Source organism: Choloepus didactylus, chromosome 3, assembly GCF_015220235.1.
Source record: "Choloepus didactylus isolate mChoDid1 chromosome 3, mChoDid1.pri, whole genome shotgun sequence".
NCBI classification, from domain to species: domain Eukaryota; kingdom Metazoa; phylum Chordata; class Mammalia; order Pilosa; family Megalonychidae; genus Choloepus; species Choloepus didactylus.
This window is the reverse complement of record NC_051309.1, coordinates 156152307-156171420: the sequence shown is the minus strand read 5'-3', so window position 1 is coordinate 156171420 and position 19114 is coordinate 156152307.

The window sequence follows — 19114 nt, the reverse complement described above, 5'->3', positions numbered from 1 at the left end:
GTCTTTGGCAATAAGTGTCACTGAAGTTTTTCCTTATAAACATTTTGTAATTGTTCTGGAAAAATGCAATTGATTTACAAAATAGACCATTGTGTTTTGTTTGGAAAGGAAGCAGAAGCCTTGACGATGTTTCATAACTGAAACTGCCATGAAATCCAGAAATAAATGGATTGCAAGTCCAATAGAATTCAGTTTCAAAGCTTATGCAAAGTAACCACACTTGAAGATGTGATTGTCCCAACCTATTCTGTATTTGCTCTGGAATCATGTCCATTTTATATGTTTATGAGATTATTCTAAGTTGTAATATTAAGATTAATACTTTCTTTAGTAATATTATACCTCAATAAAAGAACCCTAAACATAGTTTCTGTTCTTGGGGCTTAGCAATTTTTCATAAGATGACAGTAATGATGAAGTGCAGTAGGAACAATAAACTAGTACAACAAATGTAAGCAATAAGCACACAAATTATGTGAAAACATGTTAGTTGAGATGTACTGCAACCTGTAACTGGTTTTAGCTTTGATGAATAATCAGCATAATCCTTATACATTAATCCTCATTCTTAATATGTGTGTGTGTGTGTGTGTGTGTGTGTGTGTGTATACGTATATATATATGTAATTGTTCTGGAAAAATGTGATTGATTTACAAAATAGACCATTGTGTTTTGCATCCATCCTAGCTAGAGGTAGTGATGGAAATTACTTGTTCAATATGGCAGAGCCACCCTGTCAGCATTGGAGGGGTTACCTGTGGGCTGTTATGTGAAACAGAAGTAAATTTCTCTCTTTTTTTGAGCCATTGTATTTTGTTTTTTTCTTGTTACAGCTCCTTAGTCTCTGTTTCCTAATAGGTCTCCACATTTGTTTGGCTGGCAGAGCATTTCCAAGGGTCAACATCAGCTGGTAGCTTTTTTGGTAGTACCTAGAGCCAAGTACATGTGAATTTTTACTATCCTGACCATAGGTGACAGAAGTAGAACAAAAGAGGAGCAGATGTTTAGATGATTTCAAAGCAAGATAATAATAAGCTACCACCATTTATCAAATTCTTACTAGTGCTAGGCACTTTCAATATTTTAATCCTCAAACAACTTTATGGACTTGGAATTATTATTCTTATTAAAGATAAAATGTATTTTTCCAGAGAATTTGAAAGTTATACAATTATTAAGAAACAAAATCTAAGACTCCTACTTTTCTGATCTCTTTCCATTCTTACTCTACTTTTCTAAGATCTATTTTAAAAATAGACAAAGCTATATCCTGACAGGTGGAGGTGCACTAAAATTTCACTGAATTTTTCCAAAGATTTTGGGTCTCTATTTTAAGATACTGAAACTACGTTGTGACTATTCACCACAAAAACAAAATCAGAATGGTTTGGCTTATCCAGATGATTTATTCTGTTAAGATGCACTGTGACCTGAAAACCTGGTCAACATGATCTGCTGTTGAGATCAACATCACAAATAAATATGTTGGGAGAAGTAATAAAATGGAAGTTATGCTTTATGTCAATTGCATCAATTTCACAGGGTTGGATAATTAAAAGGATTCATGGGAGTCAGTGATATACTTGCTTAAGGCTTAAATAAAGGTAAAGGATGTGGTACAATAGGAGAAAAAAGCACATACAAATATCAGAGAGGTACAAGTCTTACTGGCGCAGTTCCCAGAGTCCTTTCTCAGTTGCCTAGGACATACTTGTCTTTGGATTATGAACTACCAATATATGTGAAAGTTGCCTTGATCTCAGGAAAGCCGGAGTCCCATATGAGAAGGAGTCTTGTATACTTTGCTAGTCATGTAGCCAGAACAAGACTGTACGAAAAGGCTTAATAACAGAAACCAAGAGAATACTCAGAAACTGGGTGAAAATGATCAATCTGTGTATTTTCTATAAACAGTGCTATGCTGGCACAATTTGCCCTTGGTCTGTCTTGAATTCTAGCTCAGCACTACAACAATCATTAGTTAGGACATTTCATTTAGGTTTGGCCAAGGAGCAGCACCATGATTCAAAGAACCTCTGGAGATAAACATAGGTTTGCAGCAGATCAGCTGAGATTATCTTGCTCTTACACCATTCATCTCCCTAATCATTGGTCACACTTTCTTAATTACAAATCACCATTCTTTTTTCTGTATTTTTATATTTATAGCATAGAAAAAGCAGAAGGTAAACACAAAACTACTAATCATTTGTATCATTCAATGAAGTGTAGGTATTGTTTTATAGAAACATTTCAGCTTTTCAAATATTCCAGCACAAAATTGTTCATGATTATGTGCATACTTGACCTTCTCTGTCTATCTGTCTCTCTTCTCTCCCTTTTTAATTTTTTTTTTCCCCTCTGCTCTGAAAAAAAATCAGCAGAGAAGAGTAGTAGAGTATAATGGCTGGGGATGCAGGTTAGGGAGACATAGAAAATTCTAATATGTGAATATTCTAGTAGATGTATGGGGCATGGTGACCTGAAGTGGGAAAGAAGGTGATAGGAGGAAAGTCAAGATTTGTTTGACAAGGGAGAGGAGAAAGCAGGTGGGAGAATTACTTAATTATGAGGATAATGGTTTAGGAGCAGAGTTCTTATTCCTAAGGCCATTGAAGAGTAAGGCAAGGCCTCAGGAATATTGGACAATACATCAAGATTCATGAATTAGAATTCAGTTCCAAGAAGGGCTTGGTACCAAGGGCTCAGCTAGGACACCAGAGAATCCATTAGTTCATTCATTTACTCATTCATTCATTTTTACGCATTCAATAAATATTTATTGAGCACCCAGTATGTGTCAGATAGTAAGTGCAGAGTAAACAGGACTGAACCAGACAGATAAAAATCCCTGTTCTCAAAAGTTACTTAGATGAGAAACTAAGGAAAAGGTCAGTTTGATTTTATGTTGGTAAACAGTTACTGACATAAAGATCCTTTAATTGTTTTTAAATAGGAGTAACATTGGTTCCAGAGCATAGATTAAAAAGCTTAGCACCCATAGAGTTGGGCTTTGAAGAGATGTGCAAGCAGGAAGTCAAGCTGATCATTTCACTGCCTACAACTTCAGAAGTTAGGATAAGAAATTACATAGTTTGTGCTGAAAGTCTTAATTTATTTAGGAAATTCAGGCTTCCAAATCTTTTATTGCTAAGATAGCATTGTGTCTTGATGTAACTGGCTGTTTTCACCATTTCACTTGACTGTTATTATAGAACTAGACTAAGGGAAAGCTTTTGCTCCATTGATGGCTGTTTTTGAAAGTAGATGGTTAATAAAGACTCTACTCAAGCATTGCAAATCTGTTATAACAGTCAAACTTTAATATCATCTGTCTGCCTCATCATTCAATATGATAAATACTTACTGTATGTAAACTCCATAGTTAAAAGATTCAAACGTAAATATTCTTTATCGATTACAGAGATGTACCTTTCATGGTATCTCTCTTCCTGGGGCTTTCATAAGCAGATAGTTATTTTATTTTACATTGCTTTTAATACTGAAATAGTGAGCACCAATTCATGCAGTTATACTTGATAACAGTAAAAATCAGAACCCAATCACACTTCTCATTGCTTAATGCTGAGGGAAAGTCTTGATTACCATTTCTTCAAAATGTTGACTGCTACTTACTTTACTCTGTTAAAGAAATAAAATAAATTGTCCTGGAATTAGCTGGCAACTTTTAAGACTCTTATGCAAATAGATAGCAGAGCTTAAGCAGTTATAAAAGAAACTGATAAGTGTGGGAAATATGAAAAACCAGAGGGCTTTGATGTAAATATACATATGTGGATGAATTTGAAGGTCGAACATGAATTAATAGTTTTATTAGGATAAAAATGAGGTTTCTGAAGTATGTGCAGCATGCAGAATGAAATCATCATTTTTGAGAAGAAAATTTACATGGAGGGGAGACAAGATAAATGTATTGGGGTCTTGGAGAAAAAAATGGAACTATATAGAGCATCATATAGTAATCAGAATATGAAGAGTATAGAAAGAAGAAACAGCATACCCATGACAACTTGAGTAGTTCCTGTTTTTCTTTGTTAGAGACAATGAATTTCACCACCATGTTCAAATCTTTAATAAGAGCTCCTTTTCATGAGTAGGTCATCCTGGATTTGTAATTTGGCTTATGCATTTATGCCACTTGTCTTTTTTTTTTTTTTTTGAATGAATTACCTAGCTATACTTCAAAAAATGTAGATATTAATTTCAAAAGCTATTCTTAAACAGTATTTTGAAAAACAATGATATATTTTTGGGAAAAGTCACAGACAAACAAGTCACAGCTTTGCTGACTCTAGAATTCTTGGATTATTTTTCATTTGTTTCAATTATAGAATCTAATTAAACAATAATCTGTGCACATTTCATTGCAAAAAAGACTTTCATTGCGAAAAAGACTATGTGGTAGGTGCCAAGGTTAATTATTGGACAATTGAGTCTACCACTGAATGTGAAATGTTGTAATTAGGCTCATATAAAGAAAAAAGTGTGAATTTGCACTTTTTGGGATGTGTGAAACAGTATCAGAAATGCATATGGCTACAAATAAACTTTGAGGAATGGAAGTCTCTACATTGGGTATTGTTAGCTGGGGGTGGAATTATATATAGGGAATAAGCTTAGTTGGCATATCTGGAAACTGGACTTGAGGTCTATATTTAGGTGTGGAATCCCATTCCTTAGCAATTAGTATCCAGAAAGTGACCAACAGCCTATAGTCTAAAGCACAACTTCACTGCAGAGAATAGGTAGAAGTGTGAATTCGGAGTCAAGTGAACCTGGGTTGGTTGTGTAATCTCAAGCATGCTGTGTACATTTTCTGGACTTTGGTTTCTATAAAATGGAAATGTTAGACTCAATGATCTTTAAAGCTTTTCTTTACTAAATTCTTCAACTTTTACTCTAAATCTATAGTCAATAACCTTCCTGGTCAACTAGATTTTGTTATGAAAGCACAGTAGGATTTATTTTTTGGCCAGCGGCACTTAAGCATGAGTGAGATGGATTTTGGACAGTGATACTCCTATATTCAGACCATTTAAGTTTAATAAAAGCATTGGTTCCATATCTACTGGTACTAAATTTCAATGTCAGTTCAACATTCCAAAACAAACATAATAATATTCAATGGATAAATCTTCCACATGCTGTAGGCCAGGAATAATGAGGTACTACATACTACAGCATCATCTCAGGGGTGCCTCTAGAGGGAACACCCACTCAATCATGATTTACATAATAGTGTATTGGGTAGTGAGGTAATCTGTTATTGAAAGATAATTGAGCACATTCCTATAGAAAACAAAACAAACTACAACAGAACAAAAAACAACAAAAAGAACTCCTGCTGATTGAAACTATGTATTTGGTAGTCTAAGATACTCGAATCATTTCTGCTACTACTGAATTTCAATTAAGAGATGACAATTTAATAACAAATGTCTAAGGAATTATTTTCCTGGCAAATAGAAGTTCCGAATACTTTTCCAAGAATATTTTACAACTAGATTGTTGACTTGAACTGCCACAGACAACTGTGGGAGCATTTGTCCAGATAATGCTATGACAATTTAAAAAAGGGAATAGATACTTTTATATACTGCCTGAATCCATTAGGAATTTTCTTTTAGTTGCATTTGCAATAAAATTCAAAAGTAGCAGCTGTTTAAGAAAGAGCAGTGTATTCCTCTGGAGGTAGCTCATCTATGATGGTTGTGTTCATGTTTCATCTTGGCCCGTTGATGGTGCCGAGTTGTCTGGTCAAACAAGCACTGGCCTAACTTACTGCAAGGACATTTCATGGACTTAAATCATCATTAGATTGATTGCATCTATGGTTGATTATATCTACACTCAGCTAAGGGGAGTGCCTTCTGCAGTGAGAGATGTTTAATCCAATCAGTTGAAGTCTTTAAAAGGAGAGGTGCTGAATTCAGCAGTCAGAAGAATTTCCATCTCTACTTCAGCCACCCAGCCTTTGCTGGGGAATTGATCAAAAACCTTTATCGGAGTTGCCAGTTTCCAGCTTGCCCTACAGAATTTGGACTCATGTATCCCCACAGTTGGGTGAGACACTTTAATAAAATCTTATATCTACAGATATCTCCTATTGGTTCTGTTTCCCTAGAGAATCCTGACTAGTACAGCTTTGGTACCAGAAGTGGTTCTTGAGAAAAAGAGTCTTAAAAATGTTTTTTTTCTTTTTTGCAATTGGTTATCTACTCTGATTAGATTTAGAAGCCCTTATGACTCTATTTCCAGTAATCAAGATAGCATTGACAGTCCATGGCATGAGTTGACAATAGAGATATGCAAAATATCACCATTTAATTCTGCTAATCATATGCTTATACAAGGCTAGGCTCTGAGTGACAGGGTTTTCAACACCTTAACAGAGTGATTTTAGTTAAAAAGTATAATGATGTTGGCTGGTTGTTCCTAGATAAACTGGATCTAGGGATGAGCTAAAGGCTTCAGATTTGCAACTTAAGAGCCATATGAAAGTTGTAAAAATTTCTGTGTGTGCCCTGAAAGAAAATCTTATTTCCTGTGGCCACAGACTTGAGATTTCTGAAAAGCAGACCGAGAGTCTCATTGTGTGAGTAGTAGATTTACAACATAAACTAAATTCTCAACCTTGCAGGATGTCTGCTATTAAAGTGAGAACATTGATTGGAGAATTGGTGACACAGAGGTATGGGGAAGAGGTATGTGGATAGACCTTTCTGAGTGGGCAAAAAACATGAGGATATTTGTGTCTCATGTGAATACTCACCGGAGGGTGACTTCAGCAGAGGAAGGTTTTAATAATCAAGTGGATAAGATGACCCGTTCTGTGGATGCCAGTTAGCATCTTTCCTTAGCTACTCCTGTCATTGTCCAATGGGTTCATGAACTAAGTGGTCATGGTGGTAGGGATGGAGGTTTTGCATGGGCTCAGCAACATGGATTTCCACTCACCAAGGCTGACCTGGCCACAGCCACTGCTGAGTGCCCAATCTGCTAGTAGCAGAGACCCATGCGCAGTTCCCGATATGGCACCATTACCTGGGGTGATCAGCCTGCTACCTGGTGGCAGGTTGATTACGTTAGACCACTTCAGTCATGGAAAGGGCAGTAATTTGTTCTAAGTGTAATAGACACATACTCTGGATATGGGTTTGCCTTCCCTGCATGCCATGCTTCTGCTAAAACTACCATCCTTGGGCTTACAGAATGCGTTATCTGCCATCATGGTATTCCACACAGCATTGCTTCTGATGAAAGAACCCACTTCACAGCAAATGAAGTGTGGGAATGGCCACATGCTCATGGAATTCACTGGCCTTACCATGTTCCCCATCATCCAGCAGCAGCTGGGTTGATAGAACAGTGAAATGGCTTGTGGAAGGCTCAATTACAGTGCCAACTAGGTGGCAATACCTTGCAGGACTGGGGCAGTATTCTCCAGGAGACTGTGTATGCCCTGAATCAGCATCCACTCTATGGTGCTGTTCCTTCCATAGCCAAGAATTCACAGGTCCAGGAATCAAGGGGTAGAAATGGGAGTGGCACCACACCCTATAATCCCCAGTGATCCACTAGAGAAACTTTTGCTTCCTGTCCCTGCAACCTTAAGCTCTGCTTCAGGTCTTGGTTCCAAAAGGAAGAGTGCTTCCACCAGGAGACACAACAACAGTTCCATTGAACTGGAAGTTAAGACTGCCGCTTGGTCACTTTGGGCTTCTCATGCCTCTAAATCAACAGATAAAGAAGGGTAGTACCTGTACTGGCTAGTGTGATTGATCCTGACTATCAAGGGGGAATATTGTTTACATTTCAGAGAGGAAATTTTTACAACTTTCATATGGCTCTTAAGTTGCAAATCTGAAGCCTTTAGCTCATCCCTAGATCCAGTTTATTTAGGAACAACCAGCCAACATCATTATACTTTTTAACTACATAACGGAGGTAAAGAAGAGTTTTTCTGGAATACAGGAGATCCCCTAAGGTGTCTCTTAGTGCTACCATGACCTGTGATTAAAGTCAATGGACAACTGCAACAACCCAATCCAGGCAGGACTACCAATGGCCCAGAAACTTCAGGAGTGAAGGTTTGGGTCACCCCACCAGGCAAAGAATCACGGCCAGCTGAGGTGCTTGCTGAGGGTAAAGGGAACATGGAATGGGTAGTGGAAGAAAGTAGGGGTAAATATAAGCTATAACCACATGACCTGTTACAGAAACAAGGACTGTAATGGTTTTAATATTTTTCCTTGTTTTGTTATGAGTTATGAGTATGTTTGTATTTGTACGTAAAGCAAATATCTTTGTTTTCTTTTCCGTTTTATCTTCTTATCATATGACATAAGTTGTATTGTTCATGTCATAGTATTTAAGTTATAGGATATCACGTTTAAGAGTGAGTATTACCCAAGGACTTGTACCCTGTTCTGGAGAGATTTAGTGCATTTCCAATTGTATACAAGACAGTTTAATATTTTTAGGTGAAAAATATGTTTGTTATTGTTTTCTATTTAGAGATTATGTATGGTTTAAGATGATGTGTATAGCTGCCACTTTGACGAGGGGTGAACTTTAATGTTTGGGTTCATGTGTCAACTTGGCTAGGTGATGGTGCCCAGTTGTCTGGTCAAACAAGCACTGGCCCAACTTACTGTGAGGAAATTTTGTGGACTTAAATCATCAGTAAGTTGATTGCATTTATAGCTGATTACATCTACAATCAGTTAAGGGGAGTATCCATTTAATTTAGTCCATTCAGTTGAAGTCTTTAAAAGGAGAGGCAATGAATTCAGCTGTCAGAAGAGAGAATTTCCATCTCTACTTCAGCCAGCCAGCCTCTCTTGAGAAATTGAAAAAAACCTTTATTGGAGTTGCCACCTTCCAGCCTACCCTGCGAATTATGGACTCGTGCATTCACACAGTTGTGTGAGACACTTTTATAAAATCTCATATTTACAGATATCTCCTGTTGGTTCTGTTTTCTTAGAGAGGCCTGACTAATACATCATCCAAAGTGTGTATGGTAACTTCTCCTTGTTAGACTCCATCTATCTTCTTGTACTACTGTATTGACTTCTATTTCCAAAATTGTTTCATCTCCAAAATGGCTGCTGCCACTGCAGACATTTTGTTTACATTTCAGAGAGGAAGAAATAGAAGAGAAGGAAAAGAAAATATATTTCCCTTTAAGGACACACCTGGAAACTTCAAGAACCACCTCAACAAATATTGTATTGGCTAACATTTAGTCACTTGGCAATAGCTAATTGTATTTAGGCTGGAAAATGGAGTCTGTATTCAGGATAATTACAAGCTCGGCTAAAAATCAGGGATTCTAATAGTAAGGTCGAATAGCAGAATGAATATCAGGGGAAACTGCCTATTATCTGAATGGACAAAACTAAGCTTCTAAGACATGATGATACGACCAAAACAAAGGAGGAAAATTGAAGAGTGAAAGTTGCTTTTAGAATTCCAGGCTTAGTAAAATTCTAGAAATTCATTACTACATGAACTAGATAATCAATAAAGTAGATCTTATGGATTTATTTCTACATTTATACCCTGATAAATTAATATGGAATATTCACAAAAATTATTCATAGATTAGATCACAAAGAGAACTTCATTAAGTCTTATAAAATGGAAGTATTACAAAATACTCTCTGAATGTTACACAGTAAAATTAAAGATTAATAACAAAGTTTTAAAAATTCTCTTCAACATAGACATTAGAAAATTCTATTAAATGTGTTTTTGGTAAAAAATGAAATACAATTTGAAATTACATAATTTCTATGAAATAATGGCAATGAAATCACCATATATCAGTATCTATGGGATATATTTAAAACAGTGATCAGCAGAATATTTGTATCCTTAAACAAATAATAAAAAAAAAAAAAGAAAGAAAATATGGTGAACTAAATTTCTAACTCAGAAAGGTGGAAAATGAACCACAAAGTAACCAAAAAGAAAGCACAGGAATAAAAATAAACACAAAAATAAAAATGAATAAGGTAGAGAACAGAAAAATATACAGTGTGTCTTCTCTGAGCACAATGGAATGAAGCTAGAAATCAATAACAGAGGGAAAACTGAAATTTCTTAAATATATGAGTATTAAACAACACACTCTTAACAACCAATGAGTCAAAGAAGAAGTTACAAGGGAAATTAGGAAATACCTTGAGACAAATTAAAATGAAAACAAAACATACCAAAACTTATGTGGTGCAGGAAAGGCAGTGGGGAGCTATAAATGCTTACATTAAAAAAAAATAAATTTTTTTGTGAATCCAAACTTCACAACTTGAGGACCTAGAAAAAGAAGAGCAAACCAAACTCACAGTGAGCAGAAAGAAAGATTAGAACAGAGATAAATAAAATAGAGAATAAAAATGTATAGAGAGAATCAGCGAAACCAAAGGTTGGTTCTTTGAAAAGATAAATAAAATTGAGAAACCTTTCTAAAGTGACAAAGAGAAAAAGGAGAGACACCTCAAATTTAAAATATCCGAAATGAAAGGGGGAGCATTGCTACTGACCCCACAGAAATAAAAGGATTATAACAGATACTATAAACAGTTGCACATCACAGATTATATAACCTAAATGTAAGGGACACCCCTTATTCACAAACACACTTAGAAAACTAAGAATAGAAGTAATCTTCCTCAACATGATAAAGGACATATATGAAAAGCCCTCAGCTAACATCATACTCAATAGTGAAAGGCTGAATGCTTTCCTTCTAAGATCAGGAACAAGACAAGGATGCTTACTGTCACCACTGTTATTCAACATTTTACTGGAAGTTCTAACTAGAGCAATTAGACAAGGAAAAGAAATAAAAGGCATTCAAATTGGAAAAGAAAACGTCAAACTTTCCCTATTTTCAGATGACATGATCTTATATACAGAAAACAAGGAAAAATCTATAACAAAAATTCTAGAGCTAATAAACAAATTCAGCAAAATGGCAGGGCACAAGTTCAACATTCAAAAATCCGTAGTGTTTCTATACACTAGTAATGAACACTTTGAAGAGGAAATCAAGAAAAAAATTCATTTACATTAGTGTGGTGGCTTGGAGCTATATACCCCAGAAAACCATGTTCTTAAGTGTAATCCATTCCTGTGATGTGAACCTATTGTAAATAGGATCTTTTGATCAGTTTATTTCAGTTAAGGTATGGTCCAACTGAATCAGGATGAGTCTTAATCATATTAGTGGAGTGCTTTATAAGTAGAATGAATTCAGACACATGGAGAGAAAGCCATGGTAAGAAGCCAGAAGTCAGTGGACCCAGAGAAGCCAGTAGAGGATACCATATTCATTGCCATTTAGCAGAAAAGCCAAAGACTAAAGATTGCCAGCAGCCAGCCCCAGAGCACCACTCTTCTTTGAGAAAGCATTGCCTTGATGACATCTTGATTTTAGATATCGCCTAGCTTCCAAACTGTGAGCCAATAAATTAATGTTGTTTAAGCCAATTCATTGCATGGTGTTTTGTTTTAGCAGCCAAGAAATTAAAACAAATAGCAACTAAAAGAATCAAATATGTGTGTAAATTTAACCAAGAACCAAGGATGTAAATGACTAGTACATGGAAACTACTTGTGCCAGTTTGAATGTATTGTGTCCCCCCAAATGCCATTATTTTTGATGTAATCTTGTGCAGGCAGACCTATTAGTGTTAATTAGATTGTAATTCTTTGAGTGTTTCCATGGAGATGCACCCCACCCAACTGTGGGTGATGACTCTGATTGGATAATTTCCATGGAGGTGTTGGCCCACCCATTTAGGGTGGGTCTGAATTAAATTACTGGAGCACTATATAAGCTCAGACAGAAGGAGCAGGCTGATACAGCCAAGAGGGACACTTTGAAGAAAGCACAGGAGCTGCAGATGAGAGATGGTTTGAAGACGGCTGTTGGAAGCAGACCCTTGCTCCAGAGAAGCCGAGAGAGGACAGATACTCCAAGTGCAACTAAGAGTGACATTTTTGAGGAACTGCAACCTAGAGAGGAACGTCCTGGGAGAAAGCCATTTAAACCAGAACTTCGGAGCAGATGCCAGCCACATGCCTTCCCAGCTAACAGAGGTTTTCCTGACACCATTGGCCATCCTCCAGTGAAGGTATCCAATTGCTGATGTGTTACCTTGGACACTTTATGGCCTTAAGACTGTAACTGTGTAAATAAATAAACTCCCTTTTATAAAAGCTGATCCATCTCTGGTGTTTTGCATTCTGGCAGCATTAGCAAACTAGAACACTACTAAACATTGCTGGAGGGATTCAAAGAAGCTCTAAATGAGTAGAAGGATATTCTGTGTTCATATATTGGAAAACTAAATATTGTTAGGATGTCAGTTCTACCCAAAGTGATTTACAGGTCAATGCAATCCAAATCAAAATTTCTGCAGCCTTTTTTGTAGAAATGGAAAAAAACAATCATCAAATTTATATGGAAGGGTAAGGAGTCCCAAACAGCCAAAAACATCTTGAAAAAGAAGACCAAAGTTTGAGGACTTATACTTTAGATTTTAAAGCTAACTGCAAAGCTACAGTAATCAAAACAGTGTGGTGTTGGCACAAGGACAGATATATAGACCAAGAGAATCTAATGAAACATTCAGAAATAAGCCTTTATATGTATGGCCAATTGATTTTTTTTTTTTTTTTCTTTGACAAGGGTGCCATTCCCACCTAATGGGTAGAGAATTATCTCTTCAAAAAATAGTGCTGGGAAAACTGGATATCCATATGCAAAAGAATGAAGGTATATACCTACCTCACATATACAAATGTTAACTCAAAATGGATTAAAGACCTAAATATAAGATGCCAAACTATATAGCTCCCAGGAGAAAACAAAGAAAAATCTTTAGGCTTTTGTTAGGCAATGGTTTTGCAGGCTTTATGCCAAAAGCACTAACAACAAATTAAAAAAAAATAGATAATTGGGACTTTCATCTAAATTTAAACTTGTGTATCAAAGGACTTCATCATGAAAGTCCTTTTCTCCATACTGGGAGAAAATATTTGGAAACCATATCTGATAAGGGAATTATATACAGAATGTTTAAAGAGATTCTACAATTCAACAACAAAAAGACAACTCAATGAAAAATGAGCTAAAGTCTTGAATGTAGACATTCCTCAAAGAAGATACACATATGGCCAACAAGCACATGAAAATATCCTCAACATCATTAGCCATTATGGAAATGTAAATGAAAATCACAATGAGAGTTTGAAAGGAATTATACCAGTGGTGAGGCAAGATGGCTACATAGGGAAGTGTGGAATTTAGTTAGTCTTCTAGAGCAGCTAGTAAATAGACAACTGTTTGGGGAATATCCATGATGGGATACACATTGTACACCAGTCTGGTATTGGTGGAAGGGCCAAGATCACAAAATAGAACAGTAAGTAAGGCCCCCAAACATAGATATTGGTGCCCCTCCCCAACTAACATGGCAGAGTGGTATAGAGACACTTCCCTGTGGGTAAAAGGAGTAGTCTCTACTAGGACCAAGAGAAGGTAGCTCAACCAAGCTCAAATTGTGGGGTTGATAGAAAAAAATTAAAATAGAGGCTTTTGGAGTCAGCCAAGCTCAGAAAAGGGAAAAGGGCTGTGCCCCAAGAAAAGGAGTAAATAGAGCTGGGTAACAACACTAGATCTCGATTGGTGAGCCTTGGAGGCTGTGGTCTGACTTGAAAAAGGGAATTCCTTTTTTTATTTAAACTATTCTAAGTAGCTTATTAGAGAAAGCCTCAGGAATTTTGAATTGTCAGCACTGACCCAGGCAAAGGTGGAGTTAAGATAGGTCTGAGAGACAAAGTAATGGGTCAAGTGAAGGAGATAATTCTCTAAATGGTGTATCTTCCCCAAGAAAAGGGGAGTGGGGCCCAGCATAAGTTGCAGCCCTCCTTTAGAGAATTCAGACACCAGGGGCTGGAAAACAGAAACAGTTCAAGCCCTCCCTCTGCCTCAGCCTCTGTCTCAACCATGCCCCTGGCAGGGGAAGAGTCTGCTGAGAATTAAAGACAGGGCACCTCTTACACTTTTGGGGGCTGCAGGCTGATAAGTGTCACCTGCTGGGAAGGATAGGAAAAGCACAGAATTGAGAGGCTTCACAGGATAGATTGGCACCCTGCAGTCTTTCTCAGAGAAACTGAGAAAATAATGGCTAATGATTAGTCTCATCCTCAGAGAAACTTGATACAGATTACACTGTCTCTTCCTGAGACCTAGGCCTGTCTGGTCTGGGAAAATCTGATTGGGTTTGATCATATCTGGGTAGATCTTCCTCAAAAATATAAGAAGTTTCCATATAGGCAGGACAAGAATGAGAATATCAAGAGATGAAAAATTCTGATCAGTTAACAAGAAGCTATGCTACAGATCTAGAATAAGTTGAATCGAACACCAAAGAACAGATAGAGAACAAAGCCAACAACAAGAAAACCCTAGGTAAAAGAGTGAAAACAAACTCTAGAATAAACCAACCAGGGAAACCAGATGCTTAGACACCAACAAAAAATTATGACTCACACTAGGAAAAATGAAGATATGGCCCAGTCTAAGGAAGAAACTAACACACCAAATGAGATACATGAGTTGAAACAACTACTTAAAGACGTTCAAATAAACATGCTAACTCAATTCAAAAATCAAATCAAGAAGTTGAGGGAAGATATGGCAAAAGAGATGAAGGATATAAAGAAAACATTGGTGAACAGAAGGAGTAACTCAAAAGTTTGAAAAAACAAATGGCAGAATTATGGGAATGAAAAGCAAAATAGAAGAAATGAAAAACACAAAGGAGACTTACAACAGCAGATTTGAAGAGGAAGAAGGAAGGATCAGTAAACTAGAAGACAGGACATCTGAAATCCTATTCACAAAAGAACAGATAGGGAAATGAATGGAAATATATGAGCAGGGGCTCAAGGAATTGAATGACAATATGAAGCACATGAATATACATGTTATGGGTTTCATAGAAGGAGAAGAAAAGGGAAAAGGGTGAGAAAGACTAATGGAGGAAATAATCACTGAAAATTTCCCATCTCTTATGAATGACATAAAATTACAGATCCAAGAAACACAACATACTCCAAACAGAATAGACCAAAATAGACCTACTCCAAGACACTTAATAATCAGGTTGTCAAATGTCAAAGACAAAGAGTCTTTTTGGAATTCTGAAAACAGCAAGAAAAAAGCGATCCATCACATATAAGGGAAGCTTGATAAGACAATTTGCGGATTTCTCAGCAAAAACCATGAAGGCAAGAAGGCAATGGTGTGATATATTTAAGATACTAGAAAAAAGAATTGCCAACCAATAATTCTATATCCAGCAAAACTGTCCTTCAAAAATGAGGGAGAGTTTAAAATATGTTCAGACAGACACTGAGAGAGTTTTTGAACAAGAGATCTGCTTTACAAGAAATACTAAAGGCAGTGCTACAGGCTGAAAGGAAAAAACAAGAGAGAGGTTTGGAGACGAGTGTAGACATGAAGACTATCAATAAGGGTAAAAAACTTTGAGAGTTAAAGTTGAGAACATAGGTTATCAGTTGACAGAAAGAGGGTAGAGATTGGGCATTTGATGCTGAAGGAGCACAGAATGTTCAACAGGATTGATTTGAAGATCCAGGAATGGATAGCACAATACTATCTGATGGTAGCACAATATTGTAAATACACTGAAGAAAGCTGAGTGTGAGTATGGTTGAAAGAAGAAGACTAGTGGCATGTATGACATCAGAAGGAAAGATAGAATAGAAAGACTGGGACTGTATAATTTGGTGAAATCTAGAGTAGACGATGATGAATAAATATACAAATATAAGAATGTTTTTACATGAAGGAGAACAAATGAATGTTACCTTTGCAAGGTGTTGAATATGGGATGGTATATGGAAAAATACAATCAATGAAAACTGGAGTCTATAGTTAACTGTAACATTGTAATGTATTTCCATGAAATGCAAGAAAGGCAATGTACAAAAACTAAATGTCAATAAAAGGGGATATAAGGGGGGAGTAGGGAATTTTTGGTGTTATTGTTGTTTCTCCTTTTTATTTTATTTTATTTTTCATTTTTTTCCTCTTCTGCTTTCTTTGCAGGAGAAATGGTAATATTCTCATATAGATTGGTGGTGAATATTTAACTATGTGATTATAGGAGGAACCATTGATTGTTGATTTAGGATGGGTTGTATGGTGTGTGAATAATACTGTTAAAAAATAAACAGAAAGATACAAGTGCTGGAGAAAATGTGGAAAGTGGGATGTACGTATTCACTGTTGGTAAGGAAGTAGAATGGTGCAGCCCATCTTGAGGGCAGGGTGGTGGTTCCACAGGAGGCTAAGTTTAGGGTTGTCATATAATCCTGCAACTCCATTATTAGGTATATACTTGGAAGAACTGAAAGCAGGGATGCAAATGGACATTTTCACACTGGTGTTTTTGGTGGCAAAATTCATGATTTGCAGTGGATGGATGGGTACATTGACTGATAAATGAAAGGGCAAATTGTGGTGTATACATACGTACTGGTATGAATCTGTTATGTACCCCATAAAAGGCTATGTTCTTTTAATCCTCTCCTGGGGGGTAGACCTATTGTGAGGGGGACTTTTTGATTGGATTGTTTCCATGGAGATGTGACCCACCCAATTGTGGGTGGGACCTTTTGATTAGATTATTTCCATGAAGTCCTTATTTTACTGGAGTCCTTAAGAGAGCTCAGGGAGGGAGGGATCTCAGAACTGATACAGACCCAGACACTTTGAGATGGAGACAGAAGGATGTTTGGAGATGCTAAGCTAAGAGATGAAGCCCAGAGTTTGCCCCAGAGAAGCTAAGTGAGAACCCACAGACACTTAAAGAGAAAGCCACTGGAATCAGCAACTGAAAGCAGCCTAACTGGGGAGCAAAGGACCAGCAGATGCCAGCCACATGCCTTCCTAGCTGACGGAGGTATTCTGGATGCCACTGGCCTTTCTTCAGTGAAGGTATCCTCTTGTTGATGCCTTAGTTTGGACACTTTTATGGCCTTAGAACTATAAGTTTGTAACCTAATAAGTCCCCTCTATAAAAGCCAATCCATTTCTGGTATATTGCATTCTGGCAGCTTCAGCAAATCAGGTCAACATACAATGGAATACTGAGCAGCTGCTAGAAGGAATGAAGTTGTGAGGCATGCAACTAAGTGAGTGGAACTTGAGGATAGTATGTTGAGTAAAATAAGCCAGAAACAAAAGGACAGATAGTATAATGCTTCATTAATATGGGCTAACTGTGATGTGCACACTCTGAGAATTGAATTCAAGAGCATAGGTTATCAGGGGAAGGCTTAATGTAAAGAAGTCACATATATTCCTGAGTTGTTATGGTTATTTCTAAATTCTGAGATGCTGAGCTCCTTGTGTATTACCTGGTCATTCTCAGGAATTTTGTGTATCTGTATGACACCTGAGACTCAGAACTAGAGTTTGGCAGCTATGAAAGTCAGCATTACCCCATATAGCAACTGTTAAAAAAGCTGAAAAAAAGATTAGACTTCCATTAGAGAAATGAATGAAGTTGAACTGGTTAGAACTCAAGAAAATCAGACTAAACTGTAAAGGACGATATTGACTGTGTTTTAAAACTTTAAAGTCTGCATGAGACCAAAGGAAGACATGTTTGTTTGGTGCAAAATTTATATTTTCTGTAGCACACTATCTAATTAACTGTATGGTCAGTTTATTTGAATACCATAATTAGTTGGAACCTTGAAAAGGGAGTGAGATCTTTTTGGTCTGTACAGGTTAGTGTGATGCTCCAATACATCCCACAGTAATTTGGGCAGAGAATACGTAATATTTGCAAAATCCCCTTGAAGGACTGGGGAAAAATGTGGAAATATTAAACTTCCCACCTGAGGAATTCCTGATATTCTCACAAGCATTGAGGATTACCAATTTAATAGGCCAAGCCCTTGATCTTGGAGCCCACCCTTACATAATTTATTCCTGCGAAGGAAAAGCTAAACCTACTTACAATTATGTCTAAGAGTCATCCCACAGAACCTCTTTTGTTACTCAGATGTGGCCTCTCTCTCTAAGCCAACTCTGCACATAAACTCATTGTTCTCCCCTCTACGTGGGACATTACTCCCAGGGGCATAGTCTCCCTAGCAACATGGGACATGACTCCTGGGGATGAACCTGGCCCTGGCATCCTGTGATTGAGAAAGTCTTCTTTGGCCAAAAGGGGGAAGAGAAATTAAACAAAATAAAATTTCAGTGGCTGAGAGATTTCAAATGGAGTTGAGAGGTCTTTTTGGAGGTTATTCGTATGCATTATATAGATAGCCCTTTTTAGTTTTTAGTGTATTAGAATAGCTAGAAGGAAATACCTGAAACTGTTGAGCTGTAATCCAGTAGCCTTGATTCTTGAATATGATTGTATACAATATAGCTCTTAAGGTGTGACTGTGTAATTGCGAAAACCTTGTGACTGACACTCCCTTTATCCAGAGTGTGGACAGATGAGTAAGAAAACAAAGACAAAAAATAAATAAATAATGGGAGGATAAGAGATATGAGATGTTTGGCGTATTCCTTTTTTATTTTTATTTATATTTTTACTTTTTTTTGGAGTAATGAAATTGTACAAAAATTGATTACGGTGATGAATGCACAACCATATGATGATAAAATTGCATTTAAAAAAACCACAATGAGATTCCATTTCACACCCACTAGAAAGGATACTATTAAACCAAATGGAAAATAACAAGCATTGAAGAAAATGTGGAGAAATAGGATCACTTGTTCATTTTAGTGGGAATGTCAATAGTGCAGATGATATAAAAACAGTTTAACAGTTTCTCAGAAAGTTAAGTATAGAATCACCATATTACCTGGCAATTCCACTTCTGGAGATATTCTCAAATGAATTCAAAGCAGGGTCTCTAGCAGATATTTTTCCAACGATGTTCATAGTGTTATCTGTAATTGCCAAAAAAAATGGAAGAAATTGAAGTGTTCATCAACAGATGAATAGACAATCAAAA